The 22969-nt window shown below is 44.1% G+C and overlaps 8 non-coding genes across 8 annotated transcripts; all 8 read right to left on the bottom strand.

Annotated features, from left to right (window-relative positions):
* Positions 1-625: 625 nt before the first annotated feature.
* On the bottom strand, positions 626-697 carry TRNAP-UGG (transfer RNA proline (anticodon UGG)). Its single transcript has one exon. It is a non-coding gene; the product is annotated as a tRNA-Pro (tRNA).
* Positions 698-2539: 1842 nt separating this feature from the next.
* Positions 2540-2611, bottom strand: TRNAP-UGG (transfer RNA proline (anticodon UGG)). The gene has a single exon. It is a non-coding gene; the product is annotated as a tRNA-Pro (tRNA).
* A 1204-nt stretch (positions 2612-3815) lies between these two features.
* On the bottom strand, positions 3816-3887 carry TRNAP-AGG (transfer RNA proline (anticodon AGG)). Its single transcript has one exon. It is a non-coding gene; the product is annotated as a tRNA-Pro (tRNA).
* A 1523-nt stretch (positions 3888-5410) lies between these two features.
* Positions 5411-5482, bottom strand: TRNAP-UGG (transfer RNA proline (anticodon UGG)). The gene has a single exon. It is a non-coding gene; the product is annotated as a tRNA-Pro (tRNA).
* Positions 5483-7324: 1842 nt separating this feature from the next.
* On the bottom strand, positions 7325-7396 carry TRNAP-UGG (transfer RNA proline (anticodon UGG)). Its single transcript has one exon. It is a non-coding gene; the product is annotated as a tRNA-Pro (tRNA).
* Positions 7397-8600: 1204 nt separating this feature from the next.
* TRNAP-AGG (transfer RNA proline (anticodon AGG)) lies at positions 8601-8672 on the bottom strand. Its single transcript has one exon. It is a non-coding gene; the product is annotated as a tRNA-Pro (tRNA).
* A 2176-nt stretch (positions 8673-10848) lies between these two features.
* On the bottom strand, positions 10849-10920 carry TRNAP-UGG (transfer RNA proline (anticodon UGG)). Its single transcript has one exon. It is a non-coding gene; the product is annotated as a tRNA-Pro (tRNA).
* An 8455-nt stretch (positions 10921-19375) lies between these two features.
* On the bottom strand, positions 19376-19447 carry TRNAQ-UUG (transfer RNA glutamine (anticodon UUG)). The gene has a single exon. It is a non-coding gene; the product is annotated as a tRNA-Gln (tRNA).
* Between the last annotated feature and the right edge of the window lie 3522 nt (positions 19448-22969).

Genomic DNA, 22969 nt, shown 5'->3' with positions numbered 1-22969 from the left:
AATCCGTCCGAGATTTGAACCCGAGACAACTCGCACCCAAGTTGAGTATCATACCCCTAGACCAACGTGCCATGTATAACACTGAAACATGCTACACTCAAAGACCTACCCCGCAGTTACTCTCAATTAAATAGTCACTAAATTACTTCTGCAAAAAGTCGGATCCGTCCGGGATTTGAACCCGCCAACACTCGCACCCAAAGCGAGTATCATACCCCTAGACCAACGGACCATGCATGACACTGAAACATACTAAACTCATAGGCCTACCCTGTAATTAGTTGCATTTAATTAGTTAATTACTTTTGCAAAAACTCGAACCCGTCCGGTATTTGAACCCGGGACCATTCGCCTCCTAAGCGAGTATCAGACCCCTAGACCAACGGTTCATGTATGACACTGAAACATGCTACAGTTTAACTAGTTGAATTTAAATAGTCACTAAATTACTTCTGCAAAATGTCTGGTTCGTCCGGGATTTGATCCCGGGACCACTCGCACCCAAAGCGATTATCATACCCCTAGACCAACGGACCATGTATGACACTGAACCATGCTACACTCAAACCCCTACAGTTTAATTAGTTGAACTAAAATAGTCACTAAATTACTTCTGCAAAATGTCTGGTTCGTCCGGGATTTGATCCCGGGACCACTCGCACCCAAAGCGAGTATCATACCCCTAGACCAACGGACCATGCATGACACTGAAACATACTAAACTCATAGGCCTACCCTGTAATTAGTTGCATTTAATTAGTTAATTACTTTTGCAAAAACTCGAACCCGTCCGGGATTTGAACCCGGGACCATTCGCCTCCTAAGCGAGTATCAGACCCCTAGACCAACGGACCATGTATGACACTGAAACATGCTACACTCAAACCCCTACAGTTTAATTAGTTGAAATAAAATAGTCACTAAATTACTTCTGCGAAATGTCTGGATCGTCCGGGATTTGATCCCGGGACCACTCGCAACCAAAGCGAGTATCATACCCCTAGACCAACGGACCATGTATGACACTGAAACATGCTACACTCGAACCCCTACAATTTAACTAGTTGAATTTAAATAGTCACTAAATTACTTCCTCAAAAAGTCCGGTCTGTCCGTGATTTGAACCCGGGACCATTCACACCCTGAGCGAGTATCATACCCCTAGACCAACGGACCATGCATGACACTGAAACATACTAAACTCATAGGCCTACCCTGTAATTAGTTGCATTTAATTAGTTAATTACTTTTGCAAAAACTCGAACCCGTCCGGGATTTAAACCCGGGATCATTCGCCTCCTAAGCGAGTATCAGACCCCTAGACCAACGGACCATGTATGACACTGAAACATGCTACACTCAAACCCCTACAGTTTAATTAGTTGAAATAAAATAGTCACTAAATTACTTCTGCGAAATGTCTGGATCGTCCGGGATTTGATCCCGGGACCACTCGCACCCAAAGCGAGTATCATACCCCTAGACCAACGGACCATGTATCACACTGAAACATGCTACACTCGAACCCCTACAATTTAACTAGTTGAATTTAAATAGTCACTAAATTACTTCCTCAAAAAGACCGGTCCGTCCGTGATTTGAACCCGGGACCATTCACACCCTAAGCGAGTATCATACCCCTAGACCAACGGACCATGCATGACACTGAAACATACTAAACTCATAGGCCTACCCTGTAATTAGTTGCATTTAATTAGTTAATTACTTTTACAAAAACTCGAACCCGTCCGGGATTTGAACCCGGGACCATTCGCCTCCCAAGCGAGTATCAGACCCCTAGACCAACGGACCATGTATGACACTGAAACATGCTACACTCAAACCCCTACAGTTTAACTAGTTGAACTTAAATAGTCACTAAAATACTTCCTCAAAAAGCCCGGTCCGTCCGTGATTTGAACCCGGGACCATTCGCACCCTAAGCGAGTATCATACCCCTAGACCAATGGACCATGTATGACACTGAAACATGCTACACTCAAACCCCCACAGTTTAACTAGTTGAACTTAAATAGACACTAAATTACTTCTGAAAATGTCGTGTCCGTCCAGGATTTGAACCCGGGACCATTCACACCCTAAGCGAGTATCATACCCCTAGACCAACGGACCATGCATGACACTGAAACATACTAAACTCATAGGCCTACCCTGTAATTAGTTGCATTTAATTAGTTAATTACTTTTACAAAAACTCGAACCCGTCCGGGATTTGAACCCGGGACCATTCGCCTCCTAAGCGAGTATCAGACCCCTAGACCAACGGACCATGTATGACACTGAAACATGCTACACTCAAACCCCTACAGTTTAACTAGTTGAATTTAAATAGTCACTAAATTACTTCTGCAAAATGTCTGGTTCGTCCGGGATTTGATCCCGGGACCACTCGCACCCAAAGCGATTATCATACCCTAGACCAACGGACCATGTATGACACTGAACCATGCTACACTCAAACCCCTACAGTTTAATTAGTTGAACTAAAATAGTCACTAAATTACTTCTGCAAAATGTCTGGTTCGTCCGGGATTTGATCCCGGGACCACTCGCACCCAAAGCGAGTATCATACCCCTAGACCAACGGACCATGCATGACACTGAAACATACTAAACTCATAGGCCTACCCTGTAATTAGTTGCATTTAATTAGTTAATTACTTTTGCAAAAACTCGAACCCGTCCGGGATTTGAACCCGGGACCATTCGCCTCCTAAGCGAGTATCAGACCCCTAGACCAACGGACCATGTATGACACTGAAACATGCTACACTCAAACCCCTACAGTTTAATTAGTTGAAATAAAATAGTCACTAAATTACTTCTGCGAGATGTCTGGATCGTCCGGGATTTGATCCCGGGACCACTCGCACCCAAAGCGAGTATCATACCCCTAGACCAACGGACCATGTATGACACTGAAACATGCTACACTCGAACCCCTACAATTTAACTAGTTGAATTTAAATAGTCACTAAATTACTTCCTCAAAAAGTCCGGTCTGTCCGTGATTTGAACCCGGGACCATTCACACCCTAAGCGAGTATCATACCCCTAGACCAACGGACCATGCATGACACTGAAACATACTAAACTCATAGGCCTACCCTGTAATTAGTTGCATTTAATTAGTTAATTACTTTTGCAAAAACTCGAACCCGTCCGGGATTTAAACCCGGGATCATTCGCCTCCTAAGCGAGTATCAGACCCCTAGACCAACGGACCATGTATGACACTGAAACATGCTACACTCAAACCCCTACAGTTTAATTAGTTGAAATAAAATAGTCACTAAATTACTTCTGCGAAATGTCTGGATCGTCCGGGATTTGATCCCGGGACCACTCGCACCCAAAGCGAGTATCATACCCCTAGACCAACGGACCATGTATGACACTGAAACATGCTACACTCGAACCCCTACAATTTAACTAGTTGAATTTAAATAGTCACTAAATTACTTCCTCAAAAAGACCGGTCCGTCCGTGATTTGAACCCGGGACCATTCACACCCTAAGCGAGTATCATACCCCTAGACCAACGGACCATGCATGACACTGAAACATACTAAACTCATAGGCCTACCCTGTAATTAGTTGCATTTAATTAGTTAATTACTTTTACAAAAACTCGAACCCGTCCGGGATTTGAGCCCGGGACCATTCGCCTCCTAAGCGAGTATCAGACCCCTAGACCAACGGACCATGTATGACACTGAAACATGCTACACTCAAACCCCTACAGTTTAACTAGTTGAACTTAAATAGTCACTAAATTACTTCCTCAAAAAGCCCGGTCCGTCCGTGATTTGAACCCGGGACCATTCGCACCCTAAGCGAGTATCATACCCCTAGACCAACGGACCATGTATGACACTGAAACATGCTACACTCAAACCCCCACAGTTTAACTAGTTGAACTTAAATAGACACTAAATTACTTCTGAAAATGTCGTGTCCGTCCAGGATTTGAACCCGGGACCACTCTAACCCAAAGCGAATATCATGCCCCTAGACCAACGGATCATGTATGCCACAGAGACATGTTACACTCAAAGGCCTACCCCGCAGTTACTCTCAATTAAATAGTCACTAAATTACTTCTGAAAAAAATCGGGTCCGTCCGGGCTTTGAACCCGGGACCACTCGCACCCAAACCTAGTATCATACCCCTAGACCAACGGCCCAAGTATGACACGGAAACATGCTACACTCAAACCCCTACAATTTAACTAGTTAAATTTAAATAGTCACTAAACTACTTCTGAAAAATGTCGGGTCCGTCCGGGATTTGAACCCGGGACCATTCGCACCCAACACTCGCATCATACCCCAAGACCAACGGACCATGCATGACACTGAAACATACTAAACTCAAAGGCCTACCCCACAGCTACTCTCATTTAAATTGTCACTAAATTACTTCAGCAAAAAGTCGGGTCCGTCCGGGATTTGAACCCGCCAACACTCGCACCCAACACTCGCATCATACCCCAAGAGCAACGGACCATGCATGACTCTGAAACATACTAAACTCATAGGCCTACCCTGTAATTAGTTGCATTTAAATAGTCAGTTAATTACTTCTGCAAAAACTCGAATCCGTTCGAGATTTGAACCCGGGACCATTCGCACCCTAAGCGAGTATCATACCCCTAGACCAACGGATCATGTATGACACAGAAACATGCTACACTCAAAGGCCTAACCCGCTGTTACTCTCAATTAAATAGTCACTAAATTACTTCTGAAAAAAATCGGGTCCGTCCGGGCTTTGAACCCGGGACCACTCGCACCCAAACCTAGTATCATACCCCTACACCAACGGACCATGTATGACACGGAAACATGATTCACTCAAACCCGTACAATTTAACTAGTTGAATTTAAATAGTCACTAAATTACTTCTGCAAAATGTCAGGTCCGTCCGGGATTTTAACCCGGGACCACTTGCACCCAAAGCGAGTATCATACCCCTAGACCAACGGACCATGTATGACACTGAAACATGCTTCACTCAAACGCCTACAATTTAACTAGTTGAATTTAAATATTCACTAAATTACTTCCGCAAAAAGTCGGGTCCGTCCGGTATTTGAACCCGGGACCATTCGCCTCCTAAGCGAGTATCAGACCCCTAGACCAACGGTTCATGTATGACACTGAAACATGCTACAGTTTAACTAGTTGAATTTAAATAGTCACTAAATTACTTCTGCAAAATGTCTGGTTCGTCCGGGATTTGATCCCGGGACCACTCGCACCCAAAGCGATTATCATACCCCTAGACCAACGGACCATGTATGACACTGAACCATGCTACACTCAAACCCCTACAGTTTAATTAGTTGAACTAAAATAGTCACTAAATTACTTCTGCAAAATGTCTGGTTCGTCCGGGATTTGATCCCGGGACCACTCGCACCCAAAGCGAGTATCATACCCCTAGACCAACGGACCATGCATGACACTGAAACATACTAAACTCATAGGCCTACCCTGTAATTAGTTGCATTTAATTAGTTAATTACTTTTGCAAAAACTCGAACCCGTCCGGGATTTGAACCCGGGACCATTCGCCTCCTAAGCGAGTATCAGACCCCTAGACCAACGGACCATGTATGACACTGAAACATGCTACACTCAAACCCCTACAGTTTAATTAGTTGAAATAAAATAGTCACTAAATTACTTCTGCGAAATGTCTGGATCGTCCGGGATTTGATCCCGGGACCACTCGCAACCAAAGCGAGTATCATACCCCTAGACCAACGGACCATGTATGACACTGAAACATGCTACACTCGAACCCCTACAATTTAACTAGTTGAATTTAAATAGTCACTAAATTACTTCCTCAAAAAGTCCGGTCTGTCCGTGATTTGAACCCGGGACCATTCACACCCTGAGCGAGTATCATACCCCTAGACCAACGGACCATGCATGACACTGAAACATACTAAACTCATAGGCCTACCCTGTAATTAGTTGCATTTAATTAGTTAATTACTTTTGCAAAAACTCGAACCCGTCCGGGATTTAAACCCGGGATCATTCGCCTCCTAAGCGAGTATCAGACCCCTAGACCAACGGACCATGTATGACACTGAAACATGCTACACTCAAACCCCTACAGTTTAATTAGTTGAAATAAAATAGTCACTAAATTACTTCTGCGAAATGTCTGGATCGTCCGGGATTTGATCCCGGGACCACTCGCACCCAAAGCGAGTATCATACCCCTAGACCAACGGACCATGTATGACACTGAAACATGCTACACTCGAACCCCTACAATTTAACTAGTTGAATTTAAATAGTCACTAAATTACTTCCTCAAAAAGACCGGTCCGTCCGTGATTTGAACCCGGGACCATTCACACCCTAAGCGAGTATCATACCCCTAGACCAACGGACCATGCATGACACTGAAACATACTAAACTCATAGGCCTACCCTGTAATTAGTTGCATTTAATTAGTTAATTACTTTTACAAAAACTCGAACCCGTCCGGGATTTGAACCCGGGACCATTCGCCTCCCAAGCGAGTATCAGACCCCTAGACCAACGGACCATGTATGACACTGAAACATGCTACACTCAAACCCCTACAGTTTAACTAGTTGAACTTAAATAGTCACTAAAATACTTCCTCAAAAAGCCCGGTCCGTCCGTGATTTGAACCCGGGACCATTCGCACCCTAAGCGAGTATCATACCCCTAGACCAATGGACCATGTATGACACTGAAACATGCTACACTCAAACCCCCACAGTTTAACTAGTTGAACTTAAATAGACACTAAATTACTTCTGAAAATGTCGTGTCCGTCCAGGATTTGAACCCGGGACCATTCACACCCTAAGCGAGTATCATACCCCTAGACCAACGGACCATGCATGACACTGAAACATACTAAACTCATAGGCCTACCCTGTAATTAGTTGCATTTAATTAGTTAATTACTTTTACAAAAACTCGAACCCGTCCGGGATTTGAACCCGGGACCATTCGCCTCCTAAGCGAGTATCAGACCCCTAGACCAACGGACCATGTATGACACTGAAACATGCTACACTCAAACCCCTACAGTTTAACTAGTTGAATTTAAATAGTCACTAAATTACTTCTGCAAAATGTCTGGTTCGTCCGGGATTTGATCCCGGGACCACTCGCACCCAAAGCGATTATCATACCCTAGACCAACGGACCATGTATGACACTGAACCATGCTACACTCAAACCCCTACAGTTTAATTAGTTGAACTAAAATAGTCACTAAATTACTTCTGCAAAATGTCTGGTTCGTCCGGGATTTGATCCCGGGACCACTCGCACCCAAAGCGAGTATCATACCCCTAGACCAACGGACCATGCATGACACTGAAACATACTAAACTCATAGGCCTACCCTGTAATTAGTTGCATTTAATTAGTTAATTACTTTTGCAAAAACTCGAACCCGTCCGGGATTTGAACCCGGGACCATTCGCCTCCTAAGCGAGTATCAGACCCCTAGACCAACGGACCATGTATGACACTGAAACATGCTACACTCAAACCCCTACAGTTTAATTAGTTGAAATAAAATAGTCAATAAATTACTTCTGCGAAATGTCTGGATCGTCCGGGATTTGATCCCGGGACCACTCGCACCCAAAGCGAGTATCATACCCCTAGACCAACGGACCATGTATGACACTGAAACATGCTACACTCGAACCCCTACAATTTAACTAGTTGAATTTAAATAGTCACTAAATTACTTCCTCAAAAAGTCCGGTCTGTCCGTGATTTGAACCCGGGACCATTCACACCCTAAGCGAGTATCATACCCCTAGACCAACGGACCATGCATGACACTGAAACATACTAAACTCATAGGCCTACCCTGTAATTAGTTGCATTTAATTAGTTAATTACTTTTGCAAAAACTCGAACCCGTCCGGGATTTAAACCCGGGATCATTCGCCTCCTAAGCGAGTATCAGACCCCTAGACCAACGGACCATGTATGACACTGAAACATGCTACACTCAAACCCCTACAGTTTAATTAGTTGAAATAAAATAGTCACTAAATTACTTCCGCGAAATGTCTGGATCGTCCGGGATTTGATCCCGGGACCACTCGCACCCAAAGCGAGTATCATACCCCTAGACCAACGGACCATGTATGACACTGAAACATGCTACACTCGAACCCCTACAATTTAACTAGTTGAATTTAAATAGTCACTAAATTACTTCCTCAAAAAGACCGGTCCGTCCGTGATTTGAACCCGGGACCATTCACACCCTAAGCGAGTATCATACCCCTAGACCAACGGACCATGCATGACACTGAAACATACTAAACTCATAGGCCTACCCTGTAATTAGTTGCATTTAATTAGTTAATTACTTTTACAAAAACTCGAACCCGTCCGGGATTTGAGCCCGGGACCATTCGCCTCCTAAGCGAGTATCAGACCCCTAGACCAACGGACCATGTATGACACTGAAACATGCTACACTCAAACCCCTACAGTTTAACTAGTTGAACTTAAATAGTCACTAAATTACTTCCTCAAAAAGCCCGGTCCGTCCGTGATTTGAACCCGGGACCATTCGCACCCTAAGCGAGTATCATACCCCTAGACCAACGGACCATGTATGACACTGAAACATGCTACACTCAAACCCCCACAGTTTAACTAGTTGAACTTAAATAGACACTAAATTACTTCTGAAAATGTCGTGTCCGTCCAGGATTTGAACCCGGGACCACTCTAACCCAAAGCGAATATCATGCCCCTAGACCAACGGATCATGTATGCCACAGAGACATGTTACACTCAAAGGCCTACCCCGCAGTTACTCTCAATTAAATAGTCACTAAATTACTTCTGAAAAAAATCGGGTCCGTCCGGGCTTTGAACCCGGGACCACTCGCACCCAAACCTAGTATCATACCCCTAGACCAACGGCCCAAGTATGACACGGAAACATGCTACACTCAAACCCCTACAATTTAACTAGTTAAATTTAAATAGTCACTAAACTACTTCTGAAAAATGTCGGGTCCGTCCGGGATTTGAACCCGGGACCATTCGCACCCAACACTCGCATCATACCCCAAGACCAACGGACCATGCATGACACTGAAACATACTAAACTCAAAGGCCTACCCCACAGCTACTCTCATTTAAATTGTCACTAAATTACTTCAGCAAAAAGTCGGGTCCGTCCGGGATTTGAACCCGCCAACACTCGCACCCAACACTCGCATCATACCCCAAGAGCAACGGACCATGCATGACTCTGAAACATACTAAACTCATAGGCCTACCCTGTAATTAGTTGCATTTAAATAGTCAGTTAATTACTTCTGCAAAAACTCGAATCCGTTCGAGATTTGAACCCAGGACCATTCGCACCCTAAGCGAGTATCATACCCCTAGACCAACGGATCATGTATGACACAGAAACATGCTACACTCAAAGGCCTAACCCGCTGTTACTCTCAATTAAATAGTCACTAAATTACTTCTGAAAAAAATCGGGTCCGTCCGGGCTTTGAACCCGGGACCACTCGCACCCAAACCTAGTATCATACCCCTACACCAACGGACCATGTATGACACGGAAACATGATTCACTCAAACCCGTACAATTTAACTAGTTGAATTTAAATAGTCACTAAATTACTTCTGCAAAATGTCAGGTCCGTCCGGGATTTTAACCCGGGACCACTTGCACCCAAAGCGAGTATCATACCCCTAGACCAACGGACCATGTATGACACTGAAACATGCTACACTCAAACGCCTACAATTTAACTAGTTGAATTTAAATATTCACTAAATTACTTCCGCAAAAAGTCGGGTCCGTCCGTGATTTGAACCCGGGACCATTCGCACCCTAAGAGAGTATCAGACCGCAAGCCCAACGGATCAGGTATGACACTGAAACATGCTCCACTCAAAGGCCAACCCCGCAGTTACTCTCATTTAAATAGTCACTAAATTACTTCTGAAAATGACGTGTCCGTCCAGGAATTGAACCCGGGACCACTCAGACCCAAAGCGAATATCATGCTCCTAGACCAACGGACCATGCATGACACTGAAACATACTAAACTCAAAGACCTACCCTGTAATTACATGCATTTAAATAGTCACTAAATTACTTCTGCAAAAAGTCAAGTCCGTCCGAGATTTGAACCCGAGACAACTCGCACCCAAGTTGAGAATCATACCCCTAGACCAACGTGCCATGTATAACACTGAAACATGCTACACTCAAAGACCTACCCCGCAGTTACTTTCAATTAAATAGTCACTAAATTACTTCTGCAAAAAGTCGGATCCGTCCGGGATTTGAACCCGCCAACACTCGCACCCAAAGCGAGTATCATACCCCTAGACCAACGGACCATGCATGACACTGAAACATACTAAACTCATAGGCCTACCCTGTAATTAGTTGCAATTAATTAGTTAATTACTTTTGCAAAAACTCGAACCCGTCCGGTATTTGAACCCGGGACCATTCGCCTCCTAAGCGAGTATCAGACCCCTAGACCAACGGTTCATGTATGACACTGAAACATGCTACACTCAAACCCCTACAGTTTAACTAGTTGAATTTAAATAGTCACTAAATTACTTCTGCAAAATGTCTGGTTCGTCCGGGATTTGATCCCGGGACCACTCGCACCCAAAGCGATTATCATACCCCTAGACCAACGGACCATGTATGACACTGAACCATGCTACACTCAAACCCCTACAGTTAAATTAGTTGAACTAAAATAGTCACTAAATTACTTCTGCAAAATGTCTGGTTCGTCCGGGATTTGATCCCGGGACCACTCGCACCCAAAGCGAGTATCATACCCCTAGACCAACGGACCATGTATGGCACTGAAATATGCTACACTCAAACCCCCACAGTTTAACTAGTTGAACTTAAATAGACACTAAATTACTTCTGAAAATGTCGTGTCCGTCCAGGATTTGAACCCGGGACCACTCAAACCCAAAGCGAATATCATGCCCCTAGACAAACGGACCATGCATGTCACTGAAATATACTAAACTCATAGGCCTACCCAATAATTAGTTGCATTTAAATAAACACTTAATTACTTCTGCAAAAAGTCAGGTCCGTCCGTTTTTTGAACCCGAGACCACTCGCACCCAAGTCGAGTATCATACCCCTAGACCAACGGGCCATGTATAACACAGAAACATGCTACACTCAAAGGCCTACCCCGCAGTTACTCTCAATTAAATAGTCACTAAATTACTTCTGCAAAAAGTCGGGTCCGTCCGTGATTTGAACCCGGGACCGTTCGCACCCTAAGAGAGTATCAGACCCCAAGACCAACGGACCATGTATGACACTGAAACATGCTAAACTCAAAGGCCAACCCCGCAATTACTCTCATTTAAAAGTCACTAAATTACTTCTGATAATGTCGTGTCCGTCCAGGAATTGAACCCGGGACCACTCAAATCCAAAGCGAATATCATGCCCCTAGACCAACGGACCATGCATGTCACTGAAATAAAATAAACTCATAGGCCTACCCTGTAATTAGTTGCATTTAAATAGTCACTAAATTACTACTGCAAAAAGAAAGGTCCGTCCGGGATTTGCACCCAAGACAACTCGCATCCAAGTCGAGTATCATACCCCTAGACCAACGGGCCATGTATAACGCAGAAACATGCTACACTCAAAGGCCTACCCCGCAGTTACTCTCAATTAAATAGTCACTAAATTACTTCTGCAAAAAGTCGGGTCCGTGCGGGATTTGAACCCAGCACAACTCGCACCCAAACCGAGTATCATACCCCTAGACCAATGGACCATGTATGACACTGTAACATGCTACACTCAAACCCCTACAGTTTAACTAGTTGAACTTAAATAGTCACTAAATTACTTCTGCAAAATGTCGGGTCCGTCCGGGATTTGAACCCGGGACCAATCGCATCCAATGCGAGTATCATAACCCTAGACCAACGGACCATGTATGATACTGAAACATACTAAACTCATAGACCTGCCCTGTAATTACATGCATTTAAATAGTCACTAAATTACTTATGCCAAAAATCGGGTCCGTCCGGGATTTGAACCCGTGACCACTTGCACCCAAAGCGAGTATCATACCCCTAGACCAATAGACCATTTATGACACTGAAACCCGCTACGCTCAAGAACTACCCCGCAGTTACTCTCATTTAAATTGTCACTAAATTACTTCAGCAAAAAGTCGGGTCCGTCCGGGATTTGAACCCGCCAACACTCGCACATAAAGCGAATATCATACCCCTAGACCAACGGACCATACATGACACTGAAACATACTAAACTCATAGGCCTACCCTGTAATTAGTTGCATTTAATTAGTTAATTACTTTTGCAAAAACTCGAACCCGTCCGGGATTTGAACCCGGGACCATTCGCCTCCTAAGCGAGTATTTTTTTTTCGTTTGTGAAGCGGACGTTTTTTTTTTAATATAAAACAAAATTGATACAACAGTCAAAATTAATCAATGCTACATTTTACAAATCAGCACGTATCGAACAATTATAACCAGTCTAAGAATTCTTTGATGTGCTTTAAAAAATGTTCATCACGATTCAATAACAAAAAATGGGAGCTGTAGGTGAGACGTAGTTCGCGTTTTAAAATGGCGTAACAACGTTTTTCTAAAATATTTAACGAGACTTTGGCAGTACTAATTAAAAAGGAACGTGCATTTAAAACTAGCCATTTAAAGAGTGATGTTAAGAAATGTACGAATTTCAACCGGGATTTAGGGCGAATGCCCGCCGAACAATGTTGAAAGACGATAAAAGAGTCCCTACCTGGCGTACAACTGCCCAGCACACTGTCAAGGGCCAAGCGTAATTTAGTGACAAAGAGGGACTGCCAGAGACGAATCGAAAAGGGGCAGCGCAAGAAAATATGCTCTAAAGTCTCGCCAGTTTGTAAGCAAAACACGCAAGTGGGGTTAGACGAAAGGCCGATGGCGAAAAGACGCTCAGACGTAAAGACAGCCCCATGCACCACTTGAAGGTTGACGTCGCGATGAGAAGGACGAAGCAAAGACGAATGTAACTTTGACCAGGCAGGGCGAGGCAGGGGACCTCCAAAGAACCGGCGCCAGGCATGCTCACCTGGGGACTCAGCAACTGTGGAGAGCGCAAAACGACCGTAGATGACCTTGCTGGTCCGGGAAGTCAAGGCGAAATCCGCACCCGTATGATCGACTAACTTCACTCCGACCGTACGACAGAAGCGTCGCCGCGACCGAACGCGGGAAAGCCAAGTCTCCGGGAGAACAGAATGGATATACTGAACCGCAGTTGTAAGCCACGACGGGCAAGGGGCGTCCGAAGCTAATCCACACAGATCAGCAATCGCGGGACTGGGTAAAAAACCCGGAACCACTTCGTATGTAAAATCCCGTAAGCGATACAGACCGTGACTAAGAAAAACCGCACGAGCACGCGGACTGAGACCGGACATGTCAATAAGCGGGTTGAAGAATAAAACCGAATTTAATAAATCGGGCGGGTCGGGACAATGAAGATTTTGAGAGGCACAGAATTCAGACCAGGCGAGCCAAAGCTCACGATACCGGGGTGAGAGCCTCGCAACATACGAGGCAGGGAGCGTGCACTGCAAAATGTCAAATCCCGGGTCCAAGGCATCCAAGGAAGGACTCAACAAATACTGAGCCAGTTCGTACGCACGTTGCGCGTCGGCGCCCGTAATATACCGTAACAGTTCTTGCAAGCGAAACGTAAGTTTCTTCGTGCGCAAGTCAACCAGCCCAAAGCCGCCGACCTTCTTCGGACGCGTAAGCAGAGAATAACCGACCGTATGGGCGCGATTACCCCACAAAAAACCCAGGGTTTCCCGGCGAAAGTCGTCCTCAAACCGATGCGGTATCGCGAGGGACCGCAGCGAATGCCCCAGTAACGACATGGCCAAAGCGTTGACCACCACGATCTTGCCCGACAAGGAAAGGCGCCGACCTTTCCAAGCGCGAAGGACACGACGGAATTTAGCCAAACGCGGGGTCCAGTTAAGATCGTCCGATACCGCGCCATCCGTACTGAGAAAGATGCCCAAAATCTCGAGCGGGTCGGACGAAATAGTGAGGTCCGCAACGGTGGATGGAGCCCGACCCCGATTGCAGCCCAACCACATACCCCGACACTTGGAGATGTTCAAGTCGGAACCCGACGCGAGGCCATACCGCTGATATTCCCGCACAACTTCCAAGACGGAGGCTGTATCACGGACCACCAAGGCATTGTCATCGACATGAACCCGTAACAAGGGAGGAGGCTGAAAGGTCGGCCAAAGAATCTGGACGATAGCGGGACGGCTTTCCAAGGCGTAGCATAGGGGTTCGGAAGACAAAACGTAAAGCAAGGGACTAAGCGGACAGCCCTGGCGGACCGATCGACCGAGCTGAAAAAGTCTGTTAAATATCCATTTATTTTCAGGCAAGACTTGCTGCCAACGAGAAATAATTGAATCCACTTGCGAAAAGGCTCGCCGAAGCCAAAAGCGCGAAGTACCGCAAAGAGGTAGTCCCACGAAACCTGATCAAACGCTTTCGCGAGATCTAATTTAACGAGGATACCCGACCCGCGAGACCGGTGCAGAAAGTCCAATATGTCAGAGAAAAGGGCGGGAGTACTGGTCGCGGAACGTGATCGACGGCGCCCGTTTGCGAACCATGAATTAATGACGGAAAAATTGAAGAAAGCCGTGAACCGAGTACTTTCGCGACGAGCTTATAGTCCGCGTTTAGCAACGTGATGGGGCATCTGTTCTTGACGTCTCTTAAATCACCGGCTTTAGGCAGCAAAATAATGAGACCTTCCTTCATAGAAGGAGGAAGGCGACCCTCAGAATGACAATGGGAAAGTAGTTCAACAAATTCTTCCTGAATATGTGGCAACACGAATCGCCAGAACTCATTCGTGAAACCGTCAGTACCCGGGCTTTTGCCGGCGGGAGCGCAATTTAAGACCATTGAAATGTCCGCCCACCGTATCGGGGCATCACAAGCCTGCGCGTCGGCCGCGCAAAGTCTGTTAGTAACGAAAGACGCGTAATAGTCAATTAAAGCCCGGTCAGTAGGACGTCGACGAGACATCGCCGCGAAGTGTTCAAAATAGCGCTGCCGAACGGCCCCCGGTTCCGTGAGGAGCTGCGCGTCAGGCGCGAAGACACACTTGATCGACTTAGAAGACTGCCGATGACGTTCCAGGCAGAGAAAAAAGGACGTAGGACGCTCACCGGCCGTGCGCCATTGCTGGTTAGCCCGAACTACTGCCCCCTGCAGCACCCCCCTGTCGAAGTCGTTTAAGGCCTCCTTCGCCGCAAGAAAGTCCGCGAGACCAACCGAGGAATCAGAGGCGGCCAGCTGAGTCTTGGACAAGGCTTCGCGTAAGCGAGTTCGGTCGGCGCGATCACGCGAGGCTTGAACCTTCCCGTACAACATGGCATGTTCGCGTAGGGACTGCTTTAAAGCTTCGTACCATGCAAATTTGTCCGGCGATTCGCGAAAGCGTTGCCGACTCCGGCGAAGAATTCGTAAAACTGCCTGGCGGTAGGCGTCGAACTGCAAGAGACGCGCATTAAATGACCACGTACCGGGGCCCATCTTAACGCCGTCAGAGACGAGACGGAGTTCAAGGGCGCGATGATCCGAAAGGGGACACGGTAAGATCTGACAGGTCGTAACATTTTGACGGTCCTCCCCGGCAAGGAGAACATAGTCGATGCGCGATTGATTAAAAGAGCCATACACGGGACCGGACCAGGTCCAGTCAAAGTTGTCCGCATGTGTTGCGCGCCAAACGTCAATGAGGCGAGTATCGCGTAGAAAGCGGAATAAGGCAGTCGAGCCCAAACGCGAAGAGGAGCCAGGCAATGGTCGGCGATCGAGACCTGGCTGCGCGACGTCGTTAAAGTCCCCGACGACGAGGGGACGCGAACAGCTCGAGACCACCCCACGCAAACGGTCATAAAAGGGCCAGCGATCGGGCGCGACATTCGGAAGATACACGTTCACGATATCCAGAGGTTCGCCGTCAATGGACAAAGACGCCAAAATAAACCGGCCCTCTCCACTACGGAGGACTCGGGATGGCAAAACGTCAAGGCCCGCCCGTATGCAAATAGCAACACCGCGAAAACCGGAAACAGGCTCATTATCAAAATAAATGGGACCGCGCCAGAGCGACCGAAAAACCGTGACATGGGAGCCCGACCAGTGAGTCTCTTGGAAACACAAAACGTCAAAACCTTTGCTCCATTCAACTAATTCTTTCATCTTCGCCAGAGCCCGCAAACCGCGGACGTTAAGAGAAACTATTTTTATCATTGAAGGGCGAGAGCAGCGGAGGGGTCACCTGGTCAGCTATACGTGGAGAAGGAGTCCGACCAAGCAAGGGGAGGTCGGACTTAAGCCCCGTTTTCAATCAAGCTTTTTTGATCAAAAACGCAAGCTTTTGCTTGAAAAATCACAGCGAAACGCAAAAGGAAAATATTTAGCCGTTTTCAATCGCGCTTGGGCTGAAGCTTTAAGCTTGATAGGCGCCGCTTTTGCTTGAATGTTTGTTCAAGCAGATATCTATCCTCCGTAGATATTTGCGTTAACTTTTTGCTTTCAAGCGCGATGGAGGATGACGTCACAGTTTAGTGTCCAATAGAAATTCTCCATTTTTCATGCCTCTGAGTGTGTTTTGACCGTTCGACTCGGAGATTTTTAGTGTTATATTTTACATTGAATATCTTTTAACAATTATGCTATTATTGAAAATGGCAGAAAAAAAATAAATAATAAAAGAAATGCTACGGATAGAAAGATAGGCAGCTATAAAAGGTGGCGCTGTTAAAAATTGGTGAGACATAAAGACCGAGGCTTAGCATACGCCGTCTTTTCGAGGTGACCGCCATATTTGTTTATAGTTTTAGGGGCGAAAATGCTTTGGTACCCGCCCAATATCACGTGATATTGGTAACCGCACGCTTTAAAAGCTTTGCGCGACCAGTTTGAAAACGGTTAGTAGTTTTGCAGTTTGCTTTTTTCTCACGCGGTAGCGCGCTGATTGAAAAAAAAAGCTTTTTTGCCACCTCAATCGTAAGCAAAAAGCGTAAACTTTTTGCTTGATTGAAAACGAGCCTTTAGGCCTTTTCAGCCCCTGTTTACCACCAACAACACGCCAGTTGCCCTGGCCATCTTCGGGCAAAACGGAAGGTTCACCATCACTACTAGAAACTGGACGTTTCGGGGCCGCAACCAGTACTTCAGAGTCTCCAGGCGCTGCAAATGTGGGCCCGCCCTCCGGGATAACCTCGGCGGAAGAAACACCAACTGGCAAGTCTTCAGAAGGAGCAGCAGTCGGCAGACGTCGAGGTATGTCAACATTGGGGCAGACCCGCGCGATATACCCCTGGGCGTCACACCGGCGGCAAACGAAGAGAGGACAGTCCTTGTAGAGGTGAGAGTTAGACAGACACTTATTACAAACTTTGCCCTGTCGATCATGCCGAACGCGGTAGGAGCTTTCGAGCCCCATGACGTCGACCAAACGCACACTATAAGGTAAGCTAGAGACACCCTCGGGTAGCGAGACCTTCACCGATCGTTGCCCGTAATACTTGCCATTTATACGCTCCCAGGCCACCTCACTTTTTAAATCGCAATTGTAACTCAACAACTTTGCCTTTAAAACGTCATCCGACACAAACTCCGGGAGATCAAAAAATGTAGCAATGATCTCGCGACTCCCAACCTTACGCACCACGCAATCTTCCGCCTCTAGCCCATGACCTAATTCCGCGCAATTATCCGCATCTTCCGCAGAGACAAAAGTTACGAAAAATCCGCCTTTCGTACTCACCACCGACGAATAAGAATCCGAACCAAAAAACAAGGACAAAGCTTCTTCAATCTTCGAAACAACGCGCTCCTGACATTCCACAAAAACCGAACGTTTCAAAACTTCCATCGTGTTAGTAGATTAGTTGAAAAAATAACGGGACTCTGCCCGAGGCAGAGCCCAAAAAGCGAGAATCCGGACACAAAATATGCAGCAAAAAATAATTCACGCAAAGAAACGAATAAAAAACCCAAAAGGCCGAAAAAAAACTCGCGAACAAGAGGAAAAGCCGAGGACGGAGCCAGAGAAAAACGCGACCGCACCCGACGAAAACCAAAACGCGAATCCCCCTAAGCGAGTATCATACCCCTAAACCAACGGACCATGCATGTCATCGAAATATACTAAACTCATAGGCCTACCCTGTAATTAGTTTCATTTAAATAGTCACTAAATTACTTCTGCAAAAAGTCAGGTCAGTCCGGGATTTGAACCCGAGACCACTCGCACCCAAGTCGAGTATCATACCCCTAGACCAACGGGCCATGTATAACACTGAAACATGCTACACTCAAAGGCCTACCCCGCAGTTTCTCTCAGTTAAATAATCACTAAATTACTTCTGCAAAATTTCGGGTCCGGCCGGGATTTGAACCCGGGACCACTCGCACCCAAAGCGAGTATCATACCCCTAGACCAACGGACCATGCATGACACTGAAACATACTAAACTCATAGGCGTACTCTGTAATTACATGCATTTAAATAGTCACCAAATTACTTCCACAAAAAGTCGGGTCCGTCCGGAAGTTTGAACCCGGGACCATTCGCACCCTAAGCGAGTATCATACCCCTAGACCAACGGACCATGCATGACAGTGAAACATACTAAACTCATAGGCCTACCCTGTAATTAGTTGCATTTAAATAGTCAGTAAATTACTTCTGCAAAAACTCGAACCCGTCCGGGATTTGAACCCGCCAACACTCGCACCCAAAGCGAGTATCATACCCCTAGACCAACGAACCATGTATGACACTGAAACATGCTACACTCAAACCCCTGAAATTTAACTAGTTGAATTTAAATAGTCACTAAATTACTTCTGCAAAAAGTCGGGTCCGTCCGTGATTTGAACCCGGGACCATTCGCACCCAAAGCGAATATCATGCCCCTAGACCAACGGACCATGCATGACACTGAAACATACTAAACTCATAGGCGTACCCTGTAATTACATGCATTTAAATAGTCACAATATTACTTATGCCAAAAGTCGGGTCCGTCCGGGCTTTGAACCCGGGACCACTCGCACCCAAACCGAGTATCATACCCCTAGACCAACGAACCATGTATGACACTGAAACATGCTACACTAAAGGCCTACCCCACAGCCACTCTCATTTAAATAGTCACTAAATTACTTCTGCAAAAAGTCGGGTCCGTCCGGGATTTGAACCCGGGACCACTCACAGCAAAAGCGAGTATCATACCCCTAGACCAACGGACCATGTATGGCATTGAAACATGCTACACTCAAAGGCCTACCCCGCAGTTACTATCAATTAAATAGTCACTAAATTACTTCTGCAAAAAATCGGGTCCGTCCGGTATTTGAACGCGGGACCACTCGCACCCAAAGTGAGTATCATACCCCTAGACCAACGGACTATGTATGACATTGAAACATGCTACACTCAAACCCCTAAAATTTAACTAGTTGAATTTAAATAGTCACTAAACTACTTCTGCAAAAAGTCGGGTCCGTCCGTGATTTGAGCCCGGGACCATTCGCACTCTAAGAGAGTATCAGACCGCAAGACCAACGGATCATGTATGACACTGAAACATGCTAAACTCAAAGGCCAACCCTGAATATGTGGTTAAAAAAAAAATAGTTTATTTTATAAAAAATAAAGTTGCTAAGGGTGGTTTTCATTTATATAAAATTAATCAGCCCTTTTGACAAAAAACTGGAAAATTCCCATAGAAATAACATGGGATTTTTTTAAAAAAAGGCCAAATTGTGGAACGTATACTACAAAAACTATACATTTCTTAGGATTGAAAACGCTTTTAAATGAACGTATGATCTTTATATTAGGTCCTTTTCACAAAAATTAAGCTTAAGTATGTTTTGATTTAATTTTTCAAAAATACCTCGATTTGCGATTTTTTCAATGCTACACCGTTTTATTAGAAATTGACAACACATTCGAAACTCGCCTTTATTAGCGTTTAGTGGTTGAATATAAAACTTGGTGTGATTCTATTTCAAGTTTAACGGATGAAATGCTCTATTGAAGTTAAAATATCTTGAATAGTTAGCGAGTCCATAAGCTCGTTTCAAATCTAATTTATGACATCTCTGAATTCTGTTAGTGCAAAAGTCTATGACTAATTAAGCTAGATTAGCGATAACAGCTAATTAAGCTAGACTAGCGACAACAATTAATTAAGCTAGATTAGCGATTACAGCTAATTAAGCTAGATTAGCGATTACAGCTAATTAAGCTAGATTAGCGATTAAAGCTAATTAAGCCAGATTAGCGATTACAGCTAATTAAGCCAGATTAGCGATAAAAGCTAATTAAGCTAGATTAGCGATTACAGCTAATTAAGCTAGATTAGCGATTAAAGCTTATTAAGCCAGATTAGCGATTACAGCTAATTAAGCCAGATTAGCGATAACAGCTAATTAAGCTAGGTTAGCGATAACAGCTTATTAAGGTAGATTAGCGATAACAGCTAATTAAGCTAGATTAGCGATAACAGCTAATTAAGCTAGACTAGCGACAACAATTAATTAAGCTAGATTAGCGATTACAGCTAATTAAGCTAGATTAGCGATTACAGCTAATTAAGCTAGATTAGCGATTAAAGCTAATTAAGCCAGATTAGCGATTACAGCTAATTAAGCCAGATTAGCGATAACAGCTAATTAAGCTAGATTAGCGATTACAGCTAATTAAGCTAGATTAGCGATTAAAGCTAATTAAGCTAGACTAGCGACAACAATTAATTAAGCTAGATTAGCGATTAAAGCTAATTAAGCTAGACTAGCGACAACAATTAATTAAGCTAGATTAGCGATTACAGCTAATTAAGCTAGATTAGCGATTAAACCTAATTAAGCCAGATTAGCGATTACAGCTTATTAAGTCAGATTAGCGATTACAGCCAATTAAGCCAGATTAGCGATTACAGCTAATTAAGCTAGGTATGACATATGTCGGTGCACAACTATATGACATGTGTCGGCGCACAACTATATGACATGTGTCGTTGCACAACTATATGACATGTGTCGGCGCACATGTCTTCGGTATCTGTTAAGTTAAATTAATCTGTAAACAGGTCTGCGGAATCTTTTTGCGCACAGGTCTAAAAATCGTTGTGTTTACAGGTCAACGGATTCTTTTTGAGCATAGGTCTACAGAATATTTTTGTGTAATGGTCCATTTTTTGGTAAAACTACGGCTTCCTCTATGATTTGCATATGAAAATGACGGTAAAGCAGTTTAATTTTCAATGGGCGTCGATTAGTCTAGCAGTCTGAATTGACAGTTCTATAATAGATTTATTTTAGTTCAAACGCGTTAACTAACGCATGCGCATCGCCCTAATACATTTTTTCTCCTGAGGTTTTTATACAATTTTAATTAATATTAAGACTGAAGTAACAGATATTAATAAAAACTGTCATTGTAAACAAAGACGCGAAAAAGTGAAAGATAAGTGTAGAACATGAATTGTCTGAAGTAACAGATATTCAAATTTTCTCTTTTGAAGACATGATTATAAAACATCAATTATTTGAAAAAATTCTTATCTTTGTTTTTTTTCACCAAATTTCATTTTCCCAAAAATATTTTTCAACCTTATTTACACAAGTATTTGCTCTCAATATTAGATCTAGAAAAAAGAGTATCAACAAGATTTTTTTAAGGGATAATAGGGTAATCTTCCACTAACATTTGTTTCTATGTGGTTCAAATGCTCGGTAATCTTAATAATCGAGCTTTTAAATTTTTACATTTTAAAATCGGAAATATTGAGAGGCGGATAATAACCTAGGCAGTTTGGCTGTGATGTAGTTATTTAATTCGAAAAGATCTGTAGATTTGTCGTGATCTGTTGAAGCTATACAACAAGTAAATTTTTAAGATTTGAAAATATTAAAATTAACTAACATGTTTTGTTAAATTTTCATACGGTTTTTATTTTATCAGCTATAAACGATTTTCTGTCTATTTATTCTCTTTGCAGGGCCGAATACTCAACCTCACTCTAAATTTTTGAGAGAAAATGAAATGAAAACGCTTACGATTTTTAAAATAATGCTCATGAATCATTGAATCATGATAAAATATTTTTACTTAAGTAATTTTAGTGAAAAAAACTAAGATAATAATTTTTTTCAAATAATTGATGTTTTATAATCATGCCTTAAAAAAAATTTGAATATCTGTTTCTTCAGACAATTCATGTTCTACACTTATCTTTTACTTTTTCGCGTCTTTGTCTACAATGACAGTTTTTATTAATTTTTCTTAGAGCTGAACCACAGTCCACTCGATCACGCAAGTATATTTAGTTTTAGTAAAGTTATTCAAAATAACTTTTAACCAAGAATTTCTTTTCAGATGGCCTATGTTCAATTTATGGAAACAGATATGTCCTTACAGGAAAAAATGGCACTTGAGAGCTATTTACTCCTGGCACTGCCGCAACTATCAAAAAATCCGACAACACTCGCTAAGCTTCTCGAGCGTGTAATATCTCTGGGTGTTGAAAAGCCGTCCGACCTCAACCTCATCAGGCAAGAAGATATAGACCAATCCATTTTAAAGCCAATTAAAATACGTTTACTTCAACAATATGTCGAGAGAAATTCTGAAGTTACTAGCAAAAGGATTCGACCAGTGCCCTGGTCGACAAGCAAGTTGGCGAATCATCCAGAGAAGGAACAAACATTTCCTGTTTTACCCCGCAAAATCCTTTGTGTTTCGTAATTTTATTTATTTTACCA

This window comes from Phalangium opilio, unplaced genomic scaffold, assembly GCF_054372755.1.
Source record: "Phalangium opilio isolate 3A_F unplaced genomic scaffold, DU_Popi_V2 ptg000053l_1, whole genome shotgun sequence".
Classification (NCBI taxonomy): Eukaryota; Metazoa; Arthropoda; class Arachnida; order Opiliones; family Phalangiidae; genus Phalangium; species Phalangium opilio.
The sequence above is the reverse complement of the archived record's forward strand: the minus strand, read 5'-3'. Positions and strand labels throughout refer to the sequence as shown.